At 40.1% G+C, this 12,966-nt stretch overlaps 1 pseudogene; it reads left to right on the plus strand.

The window, feature by feature from the left end:
• The first annotated feature begins 242 nt into the window (after nt 1–242).
• Nucleotides 243–2,913, plus strand: LOC139468990 (tripartite motif-containing protein 2-like; annotated as a pseudogene).
• The last annotated feature ends 10,053 nt before the right edge of the window (nt 2,914–12,966 follow it).

Raw genomic sequence — 12,966 nt, forward strand, 5'->3', positions numbered from 1 at the left:
ATTTGATGGTGCAGTTAACATGTGAATTGTTTGGTATTATGCTGCTTTGAACAGTATATATCAGTTATACCATGTCAGCTTGATGCGGAAGGTAAGTCCGAAGTGGCTCTCAACAAGACATTTTCAGGATGTGCCAACCAAAATACACATTGCCCCATTACAAAGACAGACGAACTTCACCTAAAAATATTTTTTGAAATTTTTAAAAGGATCTATGTGACCTTTAATTTCTTGTGTTACAGATGGTGACATCCCAGAATGAAAAAGTGAAAGAATTCCTCACCTGTGTGATCTGCCAGGAACTGTACACAGACCCCTGTACACTGAGGTGTGATCACACTTTCTGCAGGAAATGTGTCACAGTATACATTCAAACCAGAAAAGATGCTGTACAGTCCAAGACGATCCCCTCTGCCTTCTGTCGACAAGATACCAAAGTCCCCCATCCCAGCCGGCCAGTGGAGGAGTGGGCGGGGCAAATAAAACCCATCATCATTATACAGAGGCTGACTGACACCCTCGGGGCCGAGGGTGATGGACCAGGTTAAGTTCAACCAGACGTAACATTCATATATGGATGTCAACTTCTTTATTATGAGGAACACAACGTTTCGGAGTATATTCTTACTCCTTTATCTGGTGAATAAATGCCATGAGACAGAGAGCATCTGTATGTACATGTAAGGATAACAAAATTAATAAGATAACAAAAGATGGAAAATAACAAAGGGTGGCAGCTAACAAAGGAAGCCAACAGATGAATGGCGCTGATAGGTGATTAGCAATAGACAATGGAAGCCAACACTTATAATAGCTAAGTTATCATTCATTCACCTGCTGAAGGAGTAAGCATATACTCCGAAACGTTGTGCTCCTCATAACAAAGAAGTTGACATCCATATATTCTCTTCCTTATGTGTATCATTTCTAAATGCCTTTCAAAGAAAATTCATATTGATCAGTTTATAATGTTCAAGAAATAATACATTTATGAAAAGAGACCTTTAAACGAGGTATTGAGAAATAAAGTCAATCCAGTTTGATGAATTATTTGGTGGAAGGTGAGCCAGGTGAACAAGAGAAAGGTACAACCAGTTCTAATATTTAAGTTGATTAATCACCTGTGTTTAAGTTGAATTAATTATTCATGAGAAATTGAAACTTGAAATAGTTCATCAAGTTGAATCGGTTATTGAACTTAAAATTAAGACTGTTTACATGCTTAGCATTCCCATATTGGTTTGTTTTAGAAACAATACGTTCGTTTTTCTGTTCACAGAGACATCAAGCACATACTGCATGATCTGTCAGCAAATAAGGGAGACAACTCCAGGTGCCTTGTGGTGTCCTTAGTGTGAAGTGGCCCTCTGTGACAGATGTGTGAAGACACACCGGGTGAGCCCTACGTCACAGAACAATGACCTGTGTGATCTGTCATCTAGGTCAAAGGGCAGACGGAGGGTCAAGTGTACAGAACACAAGAGTAACAATGTAGAGTTCCACTGTAAAGACTGTCAGAAGGCTGCTTGTCAGACATGTTGTATCATCTACCACAGAGCTTGTAAAACTGTCGTCACCATTGAGTCTTTGAAGCCAGAGATGAAGACAGTACTGCTGGAGAAGAGATTTGACATGGGGAAGAGACTGAAGGTGAGGTCGAAGAAGGTAGAGGTGAAAAACGAGAAACTACAAAAAAGTTTATTGGAGCACGGAGTTAAGTGTGCAAAATATTAAATCAATCTCTCAAACAGCTATAAACAAGATTAAACAGAAAGAAACACAACTCTTGGATTAACTGAATCAAATAACACAGACGTGCGCCGGCCAACCCCGTTGTGGTGTGAAGCTTGACGAGATTGAGATTCATTGTGTGCAGACAACATTGTGAGTTCATTGACCAGGCCTTGGTATCGGACGGTGAGATGGACCTGTACGACACTTATCAGGCCTGGGAGTTGGGGGCTGTAGAGTTGGGGGTATGTCAGGGACACATACACAGCAGACACACGGAGAATAGATGACATCAGGTTTACACCTGACACTGATAACGTTCAGCACATCCTAGATGACCTACAGCTGGGGAAGATTAACGTCACAATCCAGGATGAGGGCACATGTCTGCCGTCTCCAGTGCTGGTTGACCAGACAGATGGGAGGATAGTGGGCGATAAGAAGGAGACCGGGCTACGTGACGTCACAGTCCTGGTTGTAGATGGTATACAGACAGTTGTAGTCACTGACACGGAGAACGAATGTGTGAAATCTTTGTACACAAGGAACAGCTTGACATGCCACATTAAACTAAGCCTGGACGACTCTCCCCATGGTGTAACACAGTTGAAGGAGAAGCTGGTGATGGTTGCGGTCCCTGCATCCCGTCATATTGTAACAGTAGAAGTGACCCCTGACCTGGTGCTGCTCTCAACCATCACAACACGCAGGCGGTACTTCAGTCTCGCTGTTCTGAGTCCTTCTTCTCTAGCAGCAGGTAGTAAGAACTGTGTTGATATCCTTGACATGGCGGGACACGTGCTGAGGTCAGTCACTACACACAACAAGGAGAAACTGTTTCCCTCCCCCTTCTACATGTGTGTCAACAACCAGGGCAACATACTCGTATCTGACTCGTGGAATAAGTCTGTGACATGTCTGACGTCAGAGGGGGAAGTTGTGTGGAGATACGCCCCTACCGGAGACAGAGCACTCAGCTACCCTTATGGTATCTCAACTACAGGCACAGGAGGCATCCTGCTTGTAGACATGATCACCAACAAGGTGATGCAACTGACAGAGACGGGGGAGTATGTCAGGGATGTCCTAATTTCAAAAGACATATGTGATATATCCTCTGATAAATACGGATTCCTCTTTCTGTGTACAAACACAGAAGTGGAAGAGTATATGTTAGTCTGATAGAAAACAAAAACTGAAGGTTTAGTCTAGAACTGTGGCTTCAATGTTTGTCATTGACTGCATGTGACCTGATGTGCACGACCTGCGGGATTACCCTGGAAACATTTATATGAAAATGGTGAATGAGTGAGCAGTTATATTTTTACGACGATTTCGGCAATACCATAGCCATAAAACGGACGTTACATGTTCCCTGGTCCCAGTGTAGAAAAAACATCGACAGGGGCTATTTTGTGGGACAGTTTTTAATTCGATCATCATCAACATCAATTTGTTGAAATCTAAAATATACATGGATTCAACATTCACTTCCAGATAAGATCCAATCTCTTTGTTCCATGATGAAATCTGCCGTTTGAACTGAAACACACACCATAATTGTGACAAGAAATGTACGAAGACCTTTTTGTTTATCTGAAATTTAATCGGTGATGACAAACAGCATTGTAACTTTGCCCACACAATGCAGAAATATTCTGATCTGGAATGTTAATACTTGGTACGCGTTAAGTGCGTCAATCCTTATGCGAATTATTAATTATGCAATGGACTAAATTCCACATGTCAAGAAATAAATCTTTGCTGTATTTTCTTATTTAGAAGACTGTACTGAATGTGCTGCCTAATGTTTCTTCATCTTATTCAGTATTAAACTCATGAAGTTTGTTTGTTTGTTGTTTCACGCCGCACTCAACAGTATTCCATCTATATGAGGGCGGTCTGTAAATAATTGAGTCTGGACCAGACAACCAAGTGATTGATATCATGAGCATCGATCTACGCAATTGGGATACGATGACATGCGTCAACCATGTCAGTGAACCTGACCACCCGTTAGTCGCCTCTTACAACCATAGTCACCTTTTACGGCAAGCATTGGTTGCTGAAGCAGTATATATATTCTACCCTGGATCTTCACGGATGAACCTTATGACATCAAAGTATTAGTTTTAGTGAGTGTGGGGAACTTTATCACATATCCCATACAACAGACAACTAAATTGTAGTGTCAACCAAAGCTAGCTCTTTTTCAAATTTTAACTTTTTAACTTTTCCCACTCCCTCTGAAAAATTCAAAATATAATTATTGAATAAGGAGACAAGTGTACATGTGAGGTTGTATTACTCTCATGGATTATGTATACAACCTTGTCAAAAGTATCGGGGCACCAAGATTTTTGATTGTCAGAAAAGAGATGGGTAAGGAGAAGCTTGAAAGTGAAACAAAAGCAACTTAATTGGGGATACATTTAGGCAGTACGTATGGTACCTGTCAGGACTAAGATGGACAGATCAACACATACGTGTGTCAGTAACGTTGTTCCAAAAAATTATCAAGAGCATAAGTGAGTGCTTAAAATCGACGCCTGATCTTCAACTGAGGGATGTCTTGCCATTCCTGATGCAATACCTGGGTCAAGTCTTGGAGATTCTGTAACCCTAGGTCCAAACTGATCCCCTGGATACTCAATTCGATTCAGGTCTGGACTTCGAAAAGACCTTGGTGGAGTCTTAATGGCGTTGTCCTGGAGATGGTCAGTTACTGCGTGTGATCGGTGGGGTCTGATATCTTCATTTAATGTCCCCTGAAATGAACTGAACTGTGACCAAATCAAGTTTACGATCAAAGGAATAGCAGCCTCATACAGCCCCTATACAACACCCGATGATAAGATCTTCCCCTTTGCCTCCAGACACGAGCCCTACCATCAGTGTGGTGCAAAAACCCGACTCTTGTCAGACCAACGAATCCTCCTCCATGACAACAAGTTCCAGTATGCTCGAGCCTGACAGCCGGCTAAACGTTTCCTCGTGTGTTGAAGTTGTCGTGTTATTGGTCTTCTGCAAGTTAGTCCTGCTGCATTATTTACTAGACGCTTGACTGGTATGCCAGTGATGACGAAGAACAGTTCAAGTTGAACTTTCAGCCGTTTAGCCTGGCGGACAAGGACCCTAATCTCTCTGGCTTGTCCTCCCTCACATGTCCAGTAAATGTGAGCTTTCTAATGAGTCAACTGATTAAAGTATGATTATTTTTCAACACGGTGGCAATAGCCCGACATGACATGCCCATTTGGTGCAAGCAGAGATCATATGGGCATACACATTAATAGCAGTAAAGACCTTTCTGTCCTCAACCATGAATTTCTATTGAGAGACCTGGCCGCCGTCATATAGCTGGAATATTGCTGAGTGCAGCGATAAGCAACAAAAAAACAAATTCTATAGCATAGACCCACTCCCTCAGTTAAGGGGCTACCATTCCACAGACAGATAATGTGACAACACAGTGTACCATATGAAGATCTCTACATTAGAAATGAACTCGCAATAACACCTAAAATATGCTGGTGCGAAACTTTTTACAAGGTGGAAATATATTCTGCTATTTAAAAGGAGTAATCTTTTGGACAGTGTCGCAAATCGGGAATATTCAATTCAGATATGTCAAGCCCAACCTCAGAAACGCATTTTAAGTCGTGAGAATAACTCTCTTTGTCTGCCTCAGGCAAACAATGTGTAAAAGAAATATCGAAAACAACACAGCTTAAATATTGTGAACTGCGTTTATGGCGTTGGTTGCTAATTATTTTTCACTTGCCATTAAAAGTCAAAAACCTCGCTTTTCGTCCTTCAAACTACAGTAGGATTATCATTTACCCCATGCAATAATATACATGTTTATCTAATATCATACTCTATCTCATAGAATATATATCAACTAAAAAAGCGTTAAAACTATCCCCCAACAAGGTGTATAATAGATTGTTGTCTATACAGTGATGATAAAGCATGCTGTAAGGGCATTAACTCTGTCAAAAATACATGTAGCAATGGGGGTAACTCTCCACAAAAAAATTGATGGCGCCTTTTTTCGAACTCGGTCTTGATATGTATCTCTTTGATAAGCTTGCAAAGTCTCATCCATGTACGACACTATCCACGTTCTTATGGTATAATTAAATCAATAGACACATTATTAATACAGCATAAATAATGATATATCTGAGCCCTAAGGGAAAACCTTTCCCGGATGTATAAAAGACGAAAGTAAACACTGTAATACAAACTGTGACAATAGGAAGATCCACCATTCTAAATAGGAGCCGAAGTTGAAGATATGTGATGACACTGAAGCGTCGGCACTGTAAGGATAATGTAGCATACTGTAAGGATAATGCACGGATACTGTATGAATAAAAAACAGGTAATGTACTTATAATGCAGGGATAATGTACGCATACTGTAAGGATAATACACGGATACTGTATGAATAAAAAACAGATAATATACGAAAATGCACGGATAATGTACGGATACTGTGAGGATAATGCACGGATACTGTATGAATAAAAAACAGATAATATACGAAAATGCACGGATAATGTACGGATACTGTAAGGATAATGCACGGATACTGTATGAATAAAAAGCTGATAATATACGTATAATGCATGGATAATGTACGGATACTGTAAGCAAGTAATCGGTGCGCACAGAACTATATTGAAATGTGCTGATCTCTCACGATTTTATAAGAATCATCCAAGAATCGATCCAGGAACCAACGTTGTCATCAGCTTTGCCCGCTTTTGAATCAACACTTGTATAGATTTCACAGTTGCCTGCCTTGTACGTCCTTTGTAAGGGACAGGTTGGCAGAGATTTGGTTATTTCAAGGCATCCACGAAGTACAATTTAATCTCTATACAGTGCACATGAGGAGCTAAATATATATTCAGACCACCTGTTGTGTCAGATTACATAAGGTAATGTAAAATATGTTGATGTAACTTTCTTTTATTGTGATGATTTTTATGTTTATCTGACGTTCAGGTGAACAACGTTATTTGTGGTTGTGAAAAACTGGCACAATTAAGATAGATATCAGATTTAGTCTCGAATACTAACGTTCAGTTACCTCCCTTGTATTGTGAAAAGGGTGGGGCGGTCTAAAGGAACACGGTGTATGTGTTAAAATACTTTATTCATATATACTAAGTGCTGGTAGTTTTTAAAACTTTTAATGCGAAACACGTGCGCGTTTCAAGTAATGACGACAAAGTCACACCTGCGACAGTTAAATTTGGCATTAATTAAGCCTGACCTCACATTCTCACACTGAGTACATGTGCATTACTGACGAGGGATAACTAAAACGATGTATCGATATTAGAAAGTCCAAGCCCACCTCGTGTGTTCTTGGTATAGTTCTACCACAGTGATCTTGGCCAATTTGATTTTTACAAACATCATCAATACAATTCCTGGATCTGGCGTCATGCCATCAGTCTGTAAAGCAGCAATTGTCAAGCCACTGTTAAAGAAATCCAACTTGGACCCTGATGAACTTAACAACTACCAACCAGTATCAAACCTATCTTTTATTTCCAAATAAATTGAACGTGCAGTTGATGAAAGCTTGTCAAAGCATCTGTCTAACAACAATCTCTATGAGCCTTACCAGTATGCTGTTTGTCCTGATTATGGTTTTAAGTTCGTCAGCACCAAAACGGTGCTCGTGGGTTTCACCGAAGTGGTAAACGTCTGAGACCTGCATCACTTCGGGCTTTCCTCCCACATTGGGCTGACACGCCGCGATATAACTGTAATACTGTTAAAAGCGGCGTTAAACCCAGCTCACTCACTCATTCACTTACCAGTATGATATACACAGGAAGAAAGTAAACCACCATAAACTCAACAACAAGAACCATCAGGGGTTGTGTACCACATTCCGTGTAATTGTGGACATGCCTACATGGGCATAACGTCCAGGCCCCTCAAAACCCGAATTAAAGAACATCAGAGATCAGGGTCCAAAGTTGACTCTAAATCACCTTTATCAGACCATATCACCCCAGCCACAACATTCAGTGGGACCAAATCAAAACCCTTACAATCAACCTCAAAGACATCAAGATTTGAAAATTGCAAGAAAATTCAAAGAAGCAAGACTCCAACCAGTAAGCAACGGTGATCGAGGCTGTTGCAAACCTTTCTGCGTACTTAACTCATTAAAATATTCAATCAGTCAGTTTTTTATGATGCTGACATTTTCCCCCGCTTGTGTACACAACAGGCTTCTCCCCTCCGCTGTAACCATAGCCCAATCTTTCTTTTCAACTCTATATACTACCTCAATTGTTGTCGCCTATATATCTTATCCTTACTTTGTTTTACATCTTGTCACCTCACAACATCGACACAGAAACCGTTTTACTACGCACATGCCCTTTTAAAACACGATTTCTCGCCTAAATTATTGAGGTGAATGTTTCGATCTGTGAACCTATTTTAACATATCCCATACAACATATAACTATGTTCTTGTGTCAACCAACGTTAGATTTTTGTACGTCGAGCATGTACATGAATGAGTGAGTTAGTAACTTATGATTTAATGATTTATTGAACAGTTTTCAGTTATACCATGGCGTAGTATAGAGATGAAAAAGACACGCAATAACATGGACGGCCAATGTGTTTTTAACAATTCCAGTCCTACAGTGGAAGGTGATTGATAAGACTGGCAGGTAGAAATGATTTTTGTTATATAATTCAGTTCGGCAATTGGGCTTATTCTGTTCATTTTTGTTTCCTATGTGTTTGATAATGTGGACGATCTAATTCTGTTACAGGTGTCATTTCACAGAAATACTTTAGCGTTGTGCTACTTTTCATTTTATGAGATATGCATAGTTTTAGAAAGTTTCGTCTCTCTGCCAATCATAGGCCGGTTTCGTTATAATGTTAAATGACTTGTGCCCCTCACAGCACCACATGTGGTCCTTAGTGCATCAGGGGCTGGTCGGGTAGCCTAGTGGATAAAGCGTTCGCTCGTCACGCCGAAGACCCGGGTTCGATTCCCGACATGGGTACAATGTGTGAAGCCCATTTCTGGTGTCCCCCGCTGTGATATTGCTTGAATATTGCTTAAAGCGGCGTAAAACCATACTCACTCACATACCTTAGTGCATCAAGATTTAACATTTCTAGGGACAAGTCTTGACCCTTGGTACAATTATTTCATTTATGGTCACAGTAATCAAACCAGGGTAAAATGGATGAACAGCAGATCGTATGTAGACTGCGTCTGTTCAATTGTATTTCAGACTACGAAAGCAATATATCAATGGGCTAACCATGGCAGTTAGATTTTCAATATGGCTATGCCAATGTCCATCACTTTATAAAGTTAGCCATGGGTGTGTGTGGCTATAAATATTTTTTATTTTCAAATTGTTCTTGAAATAAATCAGGTATAACGGTGACTTTCCGTTTTCTTGAAAATGTAATTGCTTCTGTTTTATCTGGATTAACTGTTTTCTTTTCATTTTAGTCCATTGAGATATACGTTCCAACTCATGATTCATTAAAATACTTGTTGATATTGGATCATCAACAATGTCATATGGCGATGTATCATCAACAAACAATTATATATTATATTGGATATTACAGACAATATCATTGATGAATGCTTAAAATAAAAAGGGTCCTAAGAGTGAACCTTGAGGGACACAGGCAAGTATTTAACTTTCGTTTGATGTCCATTAATAACTGTATATTGCTTTCCACCAGATAAGTAACTTTGGAACCATTTTAAAAGAATCCCTTTTATCCCACACTAGCTTAATTTATGTGACAAACATTTCGGATCAATATGACGAACTCTATCACTGTCATGGTATATATAGATTCCTGAACACCAATGTATTTATCAGCCGAGTGTTATCGCTTGGACAAGAACGCAAATCTTGGATATCAATCAGAGATATTGTCCAATCAGACTAAGAACCATCTTTCAAGTGGTGAGAATTATTATCCTTTACCATAATTAGGAAGTAAGGGACTTACAGGTAATTATCTATTGTTCAAAGTCTGTTTCCATGTTTTGCTTTACTTAAAATGTGTTGTATGCACTGAATCTATTTTTGAAAAAATATATAAAGACTTAGTCTATATTTAAGGAGGCCAACATTTTCTATAAAATATTTCGCTACAATAATGTTCCATGGCGCATGTGGATGGTGGAACCAAGAATTGCTGTTTTCATCATTGTAAAATGTAATTCACATATCAGGACAAATGTCTACAAAATGGAAAAAATATATTAAAAAAGATATCGCAATAACCGCCATTCGTGTTTTGAATATTCAAGAAATGTAGGTTATTATTTTCTTATGTTAGCACACATCAGATAATTACAGTCAGATCCGTCAGATAATTACAGTCTTATCGTACCTTCTTTGAAACCTTGGCAACAAATCTTTTAAATTAGATTTCTGTAATTGCGAGTATATTTTGAAGCATACTGGTTTTGGAACAAGTCTTTTTTCAATATTGTTTAAATGTCTTTCCTCGATTTCTCGTTGTTGGGTCAGGTTCAACGGGCATAAGTTCAAAAAGGCAGGAGTCGCTTCCTAAGGATGATCTATACGCACCAATAAAATACTGCCTTTTGATATTCGGGATTTGTTCAAGCGGTTTATGTTTTGCGACATACAGACAGACAGAAAACACCCTCAAGCACACACCCTCACACAGACACACCCACAAACACACACACAGAAACACACAAACAGACACACATACACTACCTCACACAGACACACCCACAAACACACACACACATACACACCCACAAACACAGACACACAGATACACACACTCACACAGACACACCCACAAACACACACACAGAAACACACAAACAGACACACATACACTACCTCACACAGACACACCCACAAACACACCCACACAAATACACACACAGACACACACACAAACACAGACACACACACAAACGCAAACACAGACACACACACGGACACAAACACACAGACACACACACAAACACGTGCAAGCACGCCTCTTTATAAGTACAATAATCTCGAACACAACATTTAACCTCATTTCACCTCATTTCACCAGCCAAAGTGGGACAGAGATTACCCGACTGCAGCATGACTACAAATTGACTGAATTAAGGCATTGACCTCGACTGTGATGTATGTTAACACTGTGGCATGGTATCTCATTGGGCTATCACTATGAAACCAGCTATCGTCCAGAGTAGCATGACCTAAACTAAGACTGAATTAAGGCATTTACTACAACATGTGAAGACGAGCTTTAAAGTGTGCATACACAGAGATTGTGTCCTTGGATAACTCAGTGGTGACAGAGACAGTAGTGACATGAGTGAGTGGTATATGATAATACTCTGACGAAATCATATCACAACAGGGAACAGAATATCGCCACATGTTAAAGCACGTGATGTACCAGTCACAAGTCCAAAGTGCTACAGTAAAACTATGTCGACAACATCAAAGCAAACGAACTGTTATAGAAGAGACAGATGTTTTTCTTGTCAACCGTCGGGGCAATGCTTCTTTTAAACAATGTATGTTGTTTAAGTGCCAATTTGAAATGTTTGATAACGGCAGTGAAACATGAAACATGTTATTGTCGATATTTTCATGCTTGTCGTGGAAACATTTTTCAGAACTGACTTTCACTTTGTGTGAGTTCATTGGAGTATGAACCTTCATATTGAGTGAGGGCCAGACTGTATGAACGTCGTAGCTTGCGATCATTGAAAGGTGATTAAAGATGTGTTAATTGGACACTAAGGTAAATTCATAGATTGCGGTTGACTCACTTTTATCCCAGACATGGATCGAGTCGATGATTCGATGGTTTGGCTGTGCATTTCTTCGTTTTGTTCACTATAGGTTGGGTCGTAGCGAGGATATTCTAAAACGATCATGCAGTCAAACTCTCTGACGTTTCTTGATGTACACTTAAAATGCTTAGATCAAGATTAAAGGGTCTAAATTTAAAGAAAGAACGCTTCTGTATGTATTCGTCCCAGGGAATTCCCTGTGATTTCCCCAGGAATGTGAAAATAGTCCGTTAATGTTTACGTCATTTCAAGAACATGGTCTCGTGAAAAACGTATGAACGTCAAACTGCGTCCCTCATACACTTATGAACGACAATTTCGCGGTCATGTGACCGACCTCTCGTCCAATGGAAAAGCTGTATATCGTGTAAACTTCAAATTGAAAAATTATCAATTTTTAACATTCCATATTATAACAGAGAATATAAATATTTCAACAACTTCTGTGTGGATGGTTTGTTCTCCCCTGAGTGTTGGAGGCGAAGTTAACACGGCCCTGGCGATAGGCTAATGGTGTCTGCTGCTGAGTAATGAAACGCAGAACACTTGCTCTATTTGTGCTCCATTGAAATCTTTTCCAGCATCTGTTTCACAGTGACTACATACATTCACATCACTGCACATTCTTAGTACAAGCTACCAGGGATCCTGACAGCACCATAACATGAACATCACTTAGTCACCACATAGAATGGAAACTGTACCTCTACCGTACCTCACGAAAATGGTCAAATATCTCTAGCGCCGCTGAAGAGAGACATATATCTTCGAAAAAGCATGGATTCTGTCATTTACCCATAGTTCTATAAGGCACATGAAAACAAAGTCATTATTAACTATCACAGTTGTATGTCTTGTCAGAATACCCGAGATACTCTTTAGCATGCGTTCAATGATCGCACTCTAACTTGATACTGGAGACTGTAGACTGTAGACGACACACTGAACCGTTAATGCTGAGGTGAGGTGAGGTGAAATTGGGTTTAATGTCGCATCCAAGATTATGGCACTTATATAGTGACGTGCATGCACGTGTGCGTGTGTGTGGCTGCATGTACGTGTCCGATTTATAGAGCTAGCTCACTGAGATACCATGCCACAGTTTGACATGAATACCCCAAAGTATACTGAGTCCGAGCCGACCAGTCCTTGTTTTGCCCACTTCAGGCCGAACGCCAGACAGGGTACAACAAGTACCATCTTTTAACGTCTTTTGGCATGATGCGGCCGGGGATCGAACCCCGGACCGTCCGCTCTCCGGGCGGAAGCTCTACCACCAGACCACGGAGGCGGTCCCGTTCATACTGATCTCCTTTTGGGCACATATATACATGTTTGGGCGCAACTATTAATGT

The sequence above is a fragment of the Haliotis cracherodii genome, unplaced genomic scaffold, assembly GCF_022045235.1.
Source record: "Haliotis cracherodii isolate W230 unplaced genomic scaffold, xgHalCrac1.p SCAF_2, whole genome shotgun sequence".
In the NCBI taxonomy this organism is placed as follows: Eukaryota; Metazoa; Mollusca; class Gastropoda; order Lepetellida; family Haliotidae; genus Haliotis; species Haliotis cracherodii.